Here is an 11,200-nt window from a genome sequence, read left to right as displayed (position 1 = left end):
TCAACCACCTAGGTCAGCGGTTTATTGACTAGATCAATGTTTTTTTTTGAAAAAAATCTAATTTTGGGGAAAACAGAACCAGTCACTTGACCAATTCCCGATTTTTCCAGTCCAATCCAGTTTTGAAAACCATGGTTTAGAATGCATGTTTAGATTTGCATGTGCGGGGCAGCACTCTTTATGGAGTGTTGTTGATCTGATCCATGTTTTTAATGTATGGTTGCATTGGCTTGTTAGAACAGTATTGGCAGCAGATCTCAACCGTTGTCTTGTTGATTTTAACTACTCACTCACCCAAAACCCTTGTATGGGCCCTGCAGGTTGCAGTTCTGAAATTCACATATTCCCCCACAGAAATGGCCCAAAAACATTGCAAAGCACATCTCAATCATATATTGAGAACATCTCCTAATAACAAATAAATGTTTTCAGTGCACAACAATGAAATGTGCATGTGGGACGTATATGGGTCATATTTTGTGGGTAAACCAGCAAATTCATATCTGAGATATGCTGTGTCAGATCATATTGAAAAGGTGTTGGAACTTATTTTTTTGTGTGGACTCTTGGAAATCCCAATACTGTTCGAAAATAGACACACTCTCTCTCTCTCTATGTCTAAGAGCTGAGGTCATAAAGTAGCACCAACCTCAACCCCAACACAAAGGGAGGGATTTGTCTTTTTGTATGGTATATGAAATAAATAGTGTTTCCAAAAAGTTCGGCTTTGGTCAGTGCAAAACCGTGTTTATATCATTAGAATAGTCTCTTGTAATTTTGTATTGAAAATATCTTTCTATAAAATAAAGCATATAAGTATGGAGATATTTCCAATTCATAACCGGATCTGCTTTTTATAAATGGGCGCCTCACATGCATATTTATCGTGCATTGAGAACATCTTCCATGAATAATAATAAATAAGTATGGGAGATGTTCCCAATGTACGGTAAAATGTGTATATAAAGCGTCAGGTGTTAAGAGCAGATCCCGTCTGTAAAGGCAGTTTGAACGGGCATTACACTCACCAAAGCCCATGTACTTTGGGAAGCCGACCTCAATTTTTAGTTACACAAACCTTCAAAGTTCAAACCGTTTATGGGCCGATTATTTAGCTTATCAAACGACAGTAACAAAACCAGCCCAGCCCGTCACTACACAATCTTGGACCGTCTCTAGTCTCCAGCTTTTTTTTTTTTCTTTTTATATCCTTTAAAGGGATACATATACATAACCAACCAAGACTAATGGCATTGGGCTTGGATCCAAATCTCTGGTTGGTTTTAACTTTTAACATACATACTGTGATAAATTTTGGATACACATTAATAATTAAAGTAGGAAGCATATTATAAAATTCCCATAAATCTTAAAGAACATCAGTAACACTAATTCTGTAACAAAAGTAAAGTAGTACGGGTTTGTATCCTTTCGACTACATGATTTTTAACATCTTTTGCGAAAATTCAAAGAAAAGTTGAAAATTGATTATCCCCCTCCTTCCTACTTTCAATTGGCAAAGCGGCGGAATAAGATAGGTATGGTTGAGAATCGGATGGTCGGACCGGAAAAATCGAGAATTGGTCACTGTTTTTTTTTTTAAACTGTTTTTTCTCCAAAATTGTTGATTTTGGTCAACAAACCGCTGAACGGGCTGGTTAACTGTTTGAACCATTCAAACGGTTTTGACCGTTTTTCAAAATTTAATTTTTTTTATATTTTTTATTTTTGTCAGAATGGGCCAACCATTTGGGTCGAATGGTCAGACCGTTTGAACTGGTAACTGGATTCCTGACCAATTTGGTCACCGGTTTGGTTTTAAAAACCATGGTTGAGACAAGGCTTAGATGATAACAATGATAAAATATCGGCACAGTGAAATAATACAAAGTTTCAGCCTTTCGACTTACCTCATGTGCCGGTTTAATTAATAGGAAATTAATACAATATGCCATGTGTTGAACATATTTTATCGATATTTTAAGCCTGGGAAAATCTCTTTGGATGAAATAACTTATAACCAATTGCAATTTTTGAGAAGAGAACCTGAACATTTGCACTCTTGATCCTTACCAACTTCGGATCTCCTGTCCATGAAAATTCTAACCATGTCTACCTACAACATACTATTCTCGTGAATTGGAAACATCTCCCCCTACATAATACTATGTAGGAAGATGAGATTCTCTGTGTAATGGGTAGATGTGGGCAGAAAATCCAGATTCATCCCTACCCTACCCACAAACTCTAATTCCTAAATTTCTACCCACTAGACAATACCACGCACTAATGTAGTTAAGAATATCAATTTCCTCATGAATGACAAGGGATATATTGTTCATATACGGCTGTAGTGTCTTGTAGGCAAGGTATATAGGAAGAATTTGTGAGTAGAAAACTCCAACTTGAAAAAATTCATGTCATGATATCCAACACTATACAGACATATATTCTAACTTTTAGGTCATTGAACTTGGGAATCAGCCACAGGCCAAAAGCTGGAAAAGGAAATAAATTGCTTTTAAAATTCACATTTCATAAACTGTGATAGGCTAATTTCTCACTCAAATTCATTTCCTTTCTTCTCTCCAATAAAAGTATGATTCCCATAATAAATGTGAATGGGATGACGCTATGTACAGATTGTCGACTAGCTGCTTGTGCCATGACAGTGACGGGTTCATCCTCTGCCCTAACCTCCTCATGAAGCTCAAATAAATGCCTTTGCATACAACGAGTTGACGAGGGATAATTTGGCCTATGACATGATGACACATGGAAGCTATCCATCATCGACTTGGCAATACTTTAGCATTTTCGGACATTTCAACAGTCTTAGTCACTTCAAGTCACTTAGCCAAGACACGGGGGCCTGAGCAGCTCACCACATTCACTGACCTGTCAAGTTGCCATGTAACCTTCTTTTAGAAGCAAGCCAATTATCCTCGATCTCCTCGAGATCATGCCACATAATGGATCTTATCTTCATTTCGCCCGAATTGGACGGACCTGCATAAGCCTTATCAGCTTATTCAAAGCCCATTTTCGAGTGCGGAATTGACTCCGGGTTAGGTGGGCCGGTGATCTCGAACATGCATTGTGAGGCCCACGGTAATTTGCCTATATAAAGGCATCGCATCCAACCTCACAAGGTACACGTGATTTAGCTGTCACAATCTAATACTCTTAAAACAATCAGCTCTCTACAATCTCCATCATTAACTTAAGCATCAAACCCACACCAGGTAAAACACCCCAAGAGCTCTGATTTTCTTGGCTTGGCAATTCGACCTGACCATATAACAATCCGACGTTTAAAATACCTTCTAGTAGGGAACGACCAAATCGCACATCATCATCAGTGTTGCATAATTTATATGTCGCAACCGCAAGGTTAATTAAGCTACTGATTGGCTTATGAAGCTCAAATGGATGGGCAAGGTTTTGTCCCTCTCAACTTTTATGGCCTCTTTCAACTGTTCTAGGATGATATGTGGGGACACATTACCTCTTCTTGGATTTATCAAAAAAGATAAAGAAATGTTGGGTTTTGCATTTTATAGCTGCCATAGACAAATCAATGCGCCTTTGTTAAGATAAAGATTCATAGTAGATATATGCAAATGTGTGTGTTTGGTACCAACAGCTATTTCTATTCGAAATTAATGCTGCCTCGCAATAGCATCACTTAAATATTCTGATCTTAAACATTAAATGACATGGCAATTCAGAGATATATTCTAGTGGCGCATCACATGCTGATAAAGATGGATGTTGAATACCCATAAACCTAAACCCTGTCCCAAAACCAAGGTTTTTTTGGTGAAACTCTGCCTGATTTTGTTTTTGGTGTTTGAAAGGGCAAGTCCTTTCTATTCAGTGACCTTAGCAGCCAGAGTGGGACGGGAGGAAGAAGAGAGAGAGAGAGAGAGAGGAAAGAAAGGTTGGCCTATTGCTATCGTTAGGTAGTATTTGCAGAAGAAGAAGAAGAAAGTAGGACATATTTTGAAAATTTAATGAACAGCTAAGGACACTTTTGTCCATCACATGTAGTAGTTTATTAAAACCTCAGAGTATATAAAAGTAATTATCCATTGGATGAGAGTTAAACTCAGTTTGGAAAGAGTGCAAATACAAATATATAAAGTGCAAATGCAAGGTTTAGAAATATCATCTATAAGGTTTTGTATTATACATATTTGTATTTACACTCTTCCCAAAGTGAGGCTTAGAGTGAACATTTTTGAGATAACTTGGTACCATGACTTTTTTTTTTTTTTTTCTACTTGAAATTCTGCTACATCAGCACCATTTAGAAAAATGGTGCTAAAAACTCAAAATGCCTAAGTGATGCTGATGGTAAGATTTTGAGTTTTTAGCATCAATGGTGGGATTTCAAGAGAAGGATTGTTCATTTGGAAGTGAGGTGGGAAACAATATGATCTGGTCCTCACTCCCAAAGGAATAACCCTCCTCCTACTCCATTCTAGGATTACATATTTACTTGTAAACCAGAATTTGCACTCCTATACGCTTACACCAGTGCAAAATAGACATGCAAATTGATTTTTGAGAAATTTACATAGCTTTGGGCCTTGGACCAGGGCCCGTCTTGAGCATTCAAATTTTGGCAAATGCGCAGCCCGAGCTGAGCACACTCAAGTTTGAGACTATTGAGTTGATGACTCATTTAACTAAACGAACATAACCAACAAAGAATGACCTATCACAAAAACATTAGCTACATGTATCCAATCCATCTAGATGATTGAACGTAGTGTTGCAACTTAATTAATGTCAATTTGTTCCAAACCCAGCCCAACCAAAAATAAGATCGGATTGAAGGGTAGATCAGGATTAGGGTTGAAAAATGCGAGCCCAATTTAGGCTCAGGTTGGGTTATTATTGAGGTCAATACAACTCGAACACAGCAATTCATATTTGCATATATAAATATATAAATATCGATGAAATAGGGGTGTATTTCTATTTGGGCATCTCTTAAAAACCCCTTCAAACCCTATTTCTGTTTACTTGACACCAACCCTTTTTTGAGAGTTATACATATCTTATGAAATCTGATTGTAATTGGATTTGGATACTATAGGGGAATTCCATCCACATGAAACTGAGACCTGTGAGGGGGACTGTCGACCAGAAAACCCATTATCCAGCTGGTTCCTTGAACCATAAATTCCAATTTACATCGTTTCAATTTTCAATATAATGGTGATGTACGCCCGCACTATGTGATGGATCCTCCATTGTAATGACTTATGAGATCACCAGCTTAGCCCGTTACAGTTTACATCACCTTCCATTGGCTCTTTCGGCCATTTATCAAAAAGAATAAATGAGGATGGACTGCGACCGCTATGGATTAGCTTTCACAGGCTGGGACTGGGTAGCGGGTATTGTCATCCACATCCAACCGAGCCAATCAAAAGACTGCGCCTGTGTAAGGGTATTGTCTTAGCCCCGTTTGGTAGATCTGGAATCTGAATTGAAATGGTCTATTTTTATTCCAACTGTTTGTTTGGGTAAAATCAGAATTTCATTCTCATTCTTGTTGAAATAGCATTCCCCATTTAAGGAAATGGTCATTGCTTGCCCTTTTTTTGGGAATGAAATCACATTCTTACTGATGATTCCCTTTCCCATTCCCATTCTTGTCTGAACCAAACAGACTATAGAAATAGACCACTCTAATTCCGACTCCAACTGTAAACCAAACAGACATCCATCTTAAAATAGAGAATCATGGCTTTACATTTAAATTTAGTATTAATATCCTATATTTTGGGGCTAGTTTAACTTTAGTGCCCAAACTTTAAAACCTACTATTACATTATCTGAACTCTCGAAATCTGCTAATTTAGTATTTACTATTAGTAGTTGTATAACTTTTTTTTTTTTTTTTGAAATGTCAAAACTATCCTTTTTAATATTTTTGATACCGTTTTATCTTAATTGTCTCTCGCAATGACAGTAAAAGTTACTCGTCTTCTCCAATAACAATGGTGGTGTAAATTAAACCCCCCCTTTGTTATGATTGAATAACTGGAAAAAAGGATTACAATGTTGATGGTCTAAATCCCTCTTCTCTATAATGATGTCGTCTTCTCCGGTGAGGTTTTTCCATGTATTTCTTTGGCAGAAAGCATTGATTCTTCGGCGAAAGGTTATGTCATAAAGTGAATAGTGGTGCCCAATTGCAATGAAAAGGGATTTAAACATAACTATTTTGATCATTTGGAAATAATGCTTCTCGCACCTATTCAAAACTCAGATATTTGTGTGCCACCTAATGTTAATTAATGATGTTGGATTAAATTGATAATTTTTAAGAATTTAGGTACTATATTGGCATATTTTGAAGTATGGGTATTCAAGTAAAAATAGCCCAAAGTATAGTTTATTTTACCTTAGATTTATTATTGTGGCGCCATCAAAATGTCACTTCATCTAATTTAATAAAGTGGAGTCATATCTAAGGTTTTGATTTATTGTTTCAACATGGTGCCACTATAACACTGTCATAGCAAAAGCGATTTGCTTGTCTTATATTCTTGTTTTCAATGTTATTCGAAAGAAGCTCGGCCTTGGTTGACTATGTTATCTTGATGGCTTGGTTGTGATTTGGCTTCTCGATCTTATCTTACCACTTGACCTCTGGGTCTCTATATAAGTATAAACATTATGGGAATTGTGACGGAGGTCATGCAAATACATCACCACAGCCTAGCCACGTCGCAGTATAGACCATAAATTCATCACGTCGTAATTCTATCTTTGCAACAATAACAAAATTGCAATTCAAGATTTTATCCAAGATATGAAACATTGCAGCGCAAGCACATAAGTATTGACTTAAGAATCCTGTTACTACAATTTTGCCCCGCAATTTGACACAACGGCTCAGTTTGGAAGAAGTATAAATACAAATATGCACAGTGTAACACTGCAGTGACCTCCAACGTTGTTCCTGCCTTAATATCATATTGCAACATCGCAACAAACGCAATTTTGTACACTCATCTTGCCCATGCCACAACACTTGGGAGTTTTCAAGAAGCCTCTATGGCATAATTGAGATGGCCTCTAAAAGGGGACTATAGCTACATTAGTGCCACGTGCCAATACCCCAATCCTCTTGTCTTTTTTAGATCTAACAGGACAACTCTCTTTTGCTATGTTTGATTTGAAGGAACAGAAAGGAAGGAAAAGATAGGGAAGCCTATATAAATCAAAAGATAGGTTTCACTGTCTTTCCCTTCCTTTTCCTGCATTTTTCTTCAAACCAAACATAGTCTTATACGTGCTTTGCTGAACTCAAACCCTAATTCTTCCAAACTCTACAACCCACTACTTTCTTCCTTCTTCCTTCCTCATCCTTCTCTATATAGATATATGGATGTTTCAAGTAGTCATCCCTTTTATCTTCCTCCCTGCCTACACTTTGATGGGGTTGGGCTTTTTTTCTTTTCTTTTATATGGTGAAGCCTTTTGGTAGTTTTTAATCAAGGGACAGAGAATTCATAGATTCCATATACAGACTAGACAACAAAGAAGTCGTTCCAAAATCAGAGTGACAAGATTTTATGGAATTTTGTTGGAGATCGGCTTCAGTCTGTGCAAGGCATGTTCAAACAGCCTTACATCAGGAACATCTCCACACTTCTGTGCTTTATTTCTTGGAGAAATATTTCCATTGCAAGGTTAATGGGTTTTCGAACGGGCTTTGCACTGATTGAATCCTGTTTCTTTTTGTTGCAGCTAAAGATGCAAGTCCAGATTGAATTCAATCTTAATTCAAACCTGAGTTGTTAAATCCCCAACCCTAGCTCTAAACCTAACCCAATTCTAAAACTTGGGTTAGGGTTGGATTTTGGAATTGGGTTGAATTCAGGTTGGGTTTGGGTTGGATTTGGTTTAGTCTCAGGTTGGTCCGATTTTCCTATCTCTTTTTCCTAAAATTAAAAGTAACTTGTGTCTTAGACTCTTCAGGGTTCATGTTAATTTAGTATCTGCATTATTATGTGTAAAAGAACACGGTTGTCATGTTTAAAAAAAAAAACAAAAAAGTGATTTTATACTTAAATTTTTGGGTAAAAGTCTTAAACCTCCCTTCACTTTTCACTTGAATATTAAAACCTCCTCTATTTTCACAAAACAGACTAAGATTTCCCTTTCGGGTGATGTCATCAGACAAAGACCTCCCCTCCCTTAATAGTCCATTAAAATCGAGAATAATTTGAATTGGGGGATCTAGTTCTCACATATTATTCTTTCCACCGACCTTACACCCAGATCTCCCATAAATAATAATATACAGGAGATGATCCGATGTACGGATGGAGTATGGTATGAGGCTAATGTGATGAATATTCTATGAGGAGTAGATCCAAACTCGTATAGGCCCAAAAGCTTAAGCTGTTAGAAGTTTTTTTTTTTTTTGTTTCTAGTAGATAAGCTCAACTTTTTGTCTTTAATATTAATAAAAATAATATTTTTATATAACAACTAAAATAAGATAATTTTTTTGGAAAGATATCAAAAAAGGGCATCGTTATTTGTCTTCCTCCTCTGCCTCTATATTCGTGATAGGTTAAGGTTGTCGGCGACAACTGTGCCCGTGGTGCCATCAACATAACAGCGAATCCCTTCTACATCTTGTCGGAGATCGCCAAACAAGCCAAAGACTCAAATGCAACCGCCAGTTTACTTTCTTAGATGGTGGGGTAGGACGGAAAGGAAATCAGTGATCAGAGATCAGGTATACAGACACGAGAGGTCAACCTAGGATACTCTCTCTTTTCTAAGCTTATGAGGTTGATTGAAACAAATAACCAATTGGTGTAGTTACATAGTATCGCTTCATCACTTCCTTATCAAAAACCAACAACAGTAGTGGACACTCTAAGAAGTGAGAACTCAAAAGCAGAGCTCTACAACCATGGTGGATGAGACAATGGAGACCCGAAACAACGCCAAGCCGGTCATACTAGAGCTCGCCAACATGATCAACGTCCCAATGTCCCTCAACGCCATTGTCCGCCTCAAAGTCCCCAACGCCATCTGGCAAGGTGGTTCCAATGTCCCTCTCTCCGCCTCCGACATCCTATCACATGTCCTCTCAACCGGTGATCCCAAAAAACCTCTAGCGAATCCTCCGAATGCTCACCAACTACGATGGCTCCTCGGAGCGCAAGTACTCCCTGACGAAGATTGGAAAGACCCTAGTTACCAACAGGGAGGGTCTATCCTACACCGCGTACATTCTACAGCACCACCAGGACGCACTAGTAAAGGCGTGGCCCATCCTGCACGAGGCTATAGGCGAAGGGGTAGAGCGTCTGGTGGATGTGGGCGGAAGCGCCGGAAACTGCCTACAAATGATACTACAGAAGCATCCCCATGTCCGAGAAGGTGTAGAAGGGATTTCTAGTTATAACTTCCTAAGACATGAAAAGCATTTCTGGTTATAACTTGATCGAAATCTTATGATCCATTCGCATGAATACAGAGCAAAGGAAGAAAAACAACAACAGTGCCCTTTCTTGATATTTTTCCAAAAAAAATTTATCCTATTTTAGTTATTATATAAAGATATTATTTGTTGTTGATATTAATGGCAAAAAGTTGCCCTTATCTGCAACAAACCCTTTTTTTTCACATGACAGGTCGGTCAATTCACTCAAATCCCATTTTGTCTTTTTTTCAAAAGATTATTGGATGTAATTACTCTTTTGCCCCACACCCACGGTAGCATGTCATGGCTAAGAAGCTCATCAACAGCGAGGACCATTGGCTCCCAACAGCCAAAGTTTTTCGCTAAAATCCATATACATGTGGCGTTATTTGTAGGTGAAATTTTGTTAAAATTCCATTTTTGCCCCTTCCATTATAACAACTATGAGCTTTAAAACTCTGATCCTTCTGTCATTCCGTCTACTTCACCCATAACAGAGTCTCAAAAGGAAAACACAAATATTTTGCCAAAGAATAAGTCCATTATATTTTGTAACACAATTTTAATGGCAAGCAATTGTGCAGACATACCCAGTAAAGGCAGCACCAAAGAAGATATAAAATCTACATAGAACTGATTGACTGATGACAATGTAGAGGATATTTCAGAGATCTCTTGCTGCGCTGATAATAATTCACTCCAAATAGAAGTTGCAGATCTCATAATCTCTTCAAGAGAAACTGTCACACCTATGAAAAATTAGGCTTTATTAGTATTGCTGACAGTTGTGTTGGTGGCGGTAAGGGTGTATTAGACATTTTACCTCCTCAATTAGACATAATGGTTACAGGGGAGGTCTTAGTAGAGGAGAAGTCTCGGTATTTAGGAGAAATATCAAAGGGAGGTTAAGTCTTTTACCCTAAAATTTTTTACCTATATAAATACATATTTATATAATATGTTAAAATGTAAATATGAAGTTAAATCAGCCCAATTAAGTACGTGGGGTGACTTAAGGCGAAAGCCAAAGCAGCCCAACCTCATACCAAAGCTAAGGTTGGGCCAGACCATGGTCGGGATAAGCCCATTTAAGTTGCATTAATACAAGTATACAACAATCCTACAACTAATCTAAGCAATCTATGGAATTGGGAGGTATTCTGACAGGCCACTTTGTTTTTTTCTCCCCGAGACTTCCCTAGTCCCTACACAACAGGTTTCCCTAATCCCTACCATTTCTTTCAAATCAAACAAAGCTTAAAGTCAAAAATTTATAATCTATTACTATGAGAATCAAACTACTTGGCTCCCCAGTTGATTCCATCCCAAAAAGATTGCTGAGCCGACTGAAGAACGGCGAGATGTTTTTTGTCATCCATCTTATGCATTATTCCATTGCATATAGCCATAAGCCGAGTTAATAAATAAATAAATAAATAAAATTGGAAACCTCACATTTTGCAAATAGCTATTATACACTACTATACACTGTGTAGGTACTAAACACCTCTAATATACCGTTAACAAACACTTGGATGCAAATAAATGCTCTGTTTTGAGAATTACTTGTACAATAGATTTGCCTCCTAATATTCTGCATTTGTGCAAAATAAAATACTATATGGTAGCATGAAATAATAGTAACAATAGGCAACATTCAACTATAAACCACCAAACAACAAATAGCAAACACACCACATTCATTTTTAACATGAAAAACCTCTGATA

The sequence above is a fragment of the Nelumbo lutea genome, chromosome 8, assembly GCF_056320005.1.
Source record: "Nelumbo lutea isolate HS-2025 chromosome 8, American lotus-T2T, whole genome shotgun sequence".
NCBI classification, from domain to species: Eukaryota; Viridiplantae; Streptophyta; class Magnoliopsida; order Proteales; family Nelumbonaceae; genus Nelumbo; species Nelumbo lutea.
Note: the sequence above shows the minus strand (reverse complement) of the source record.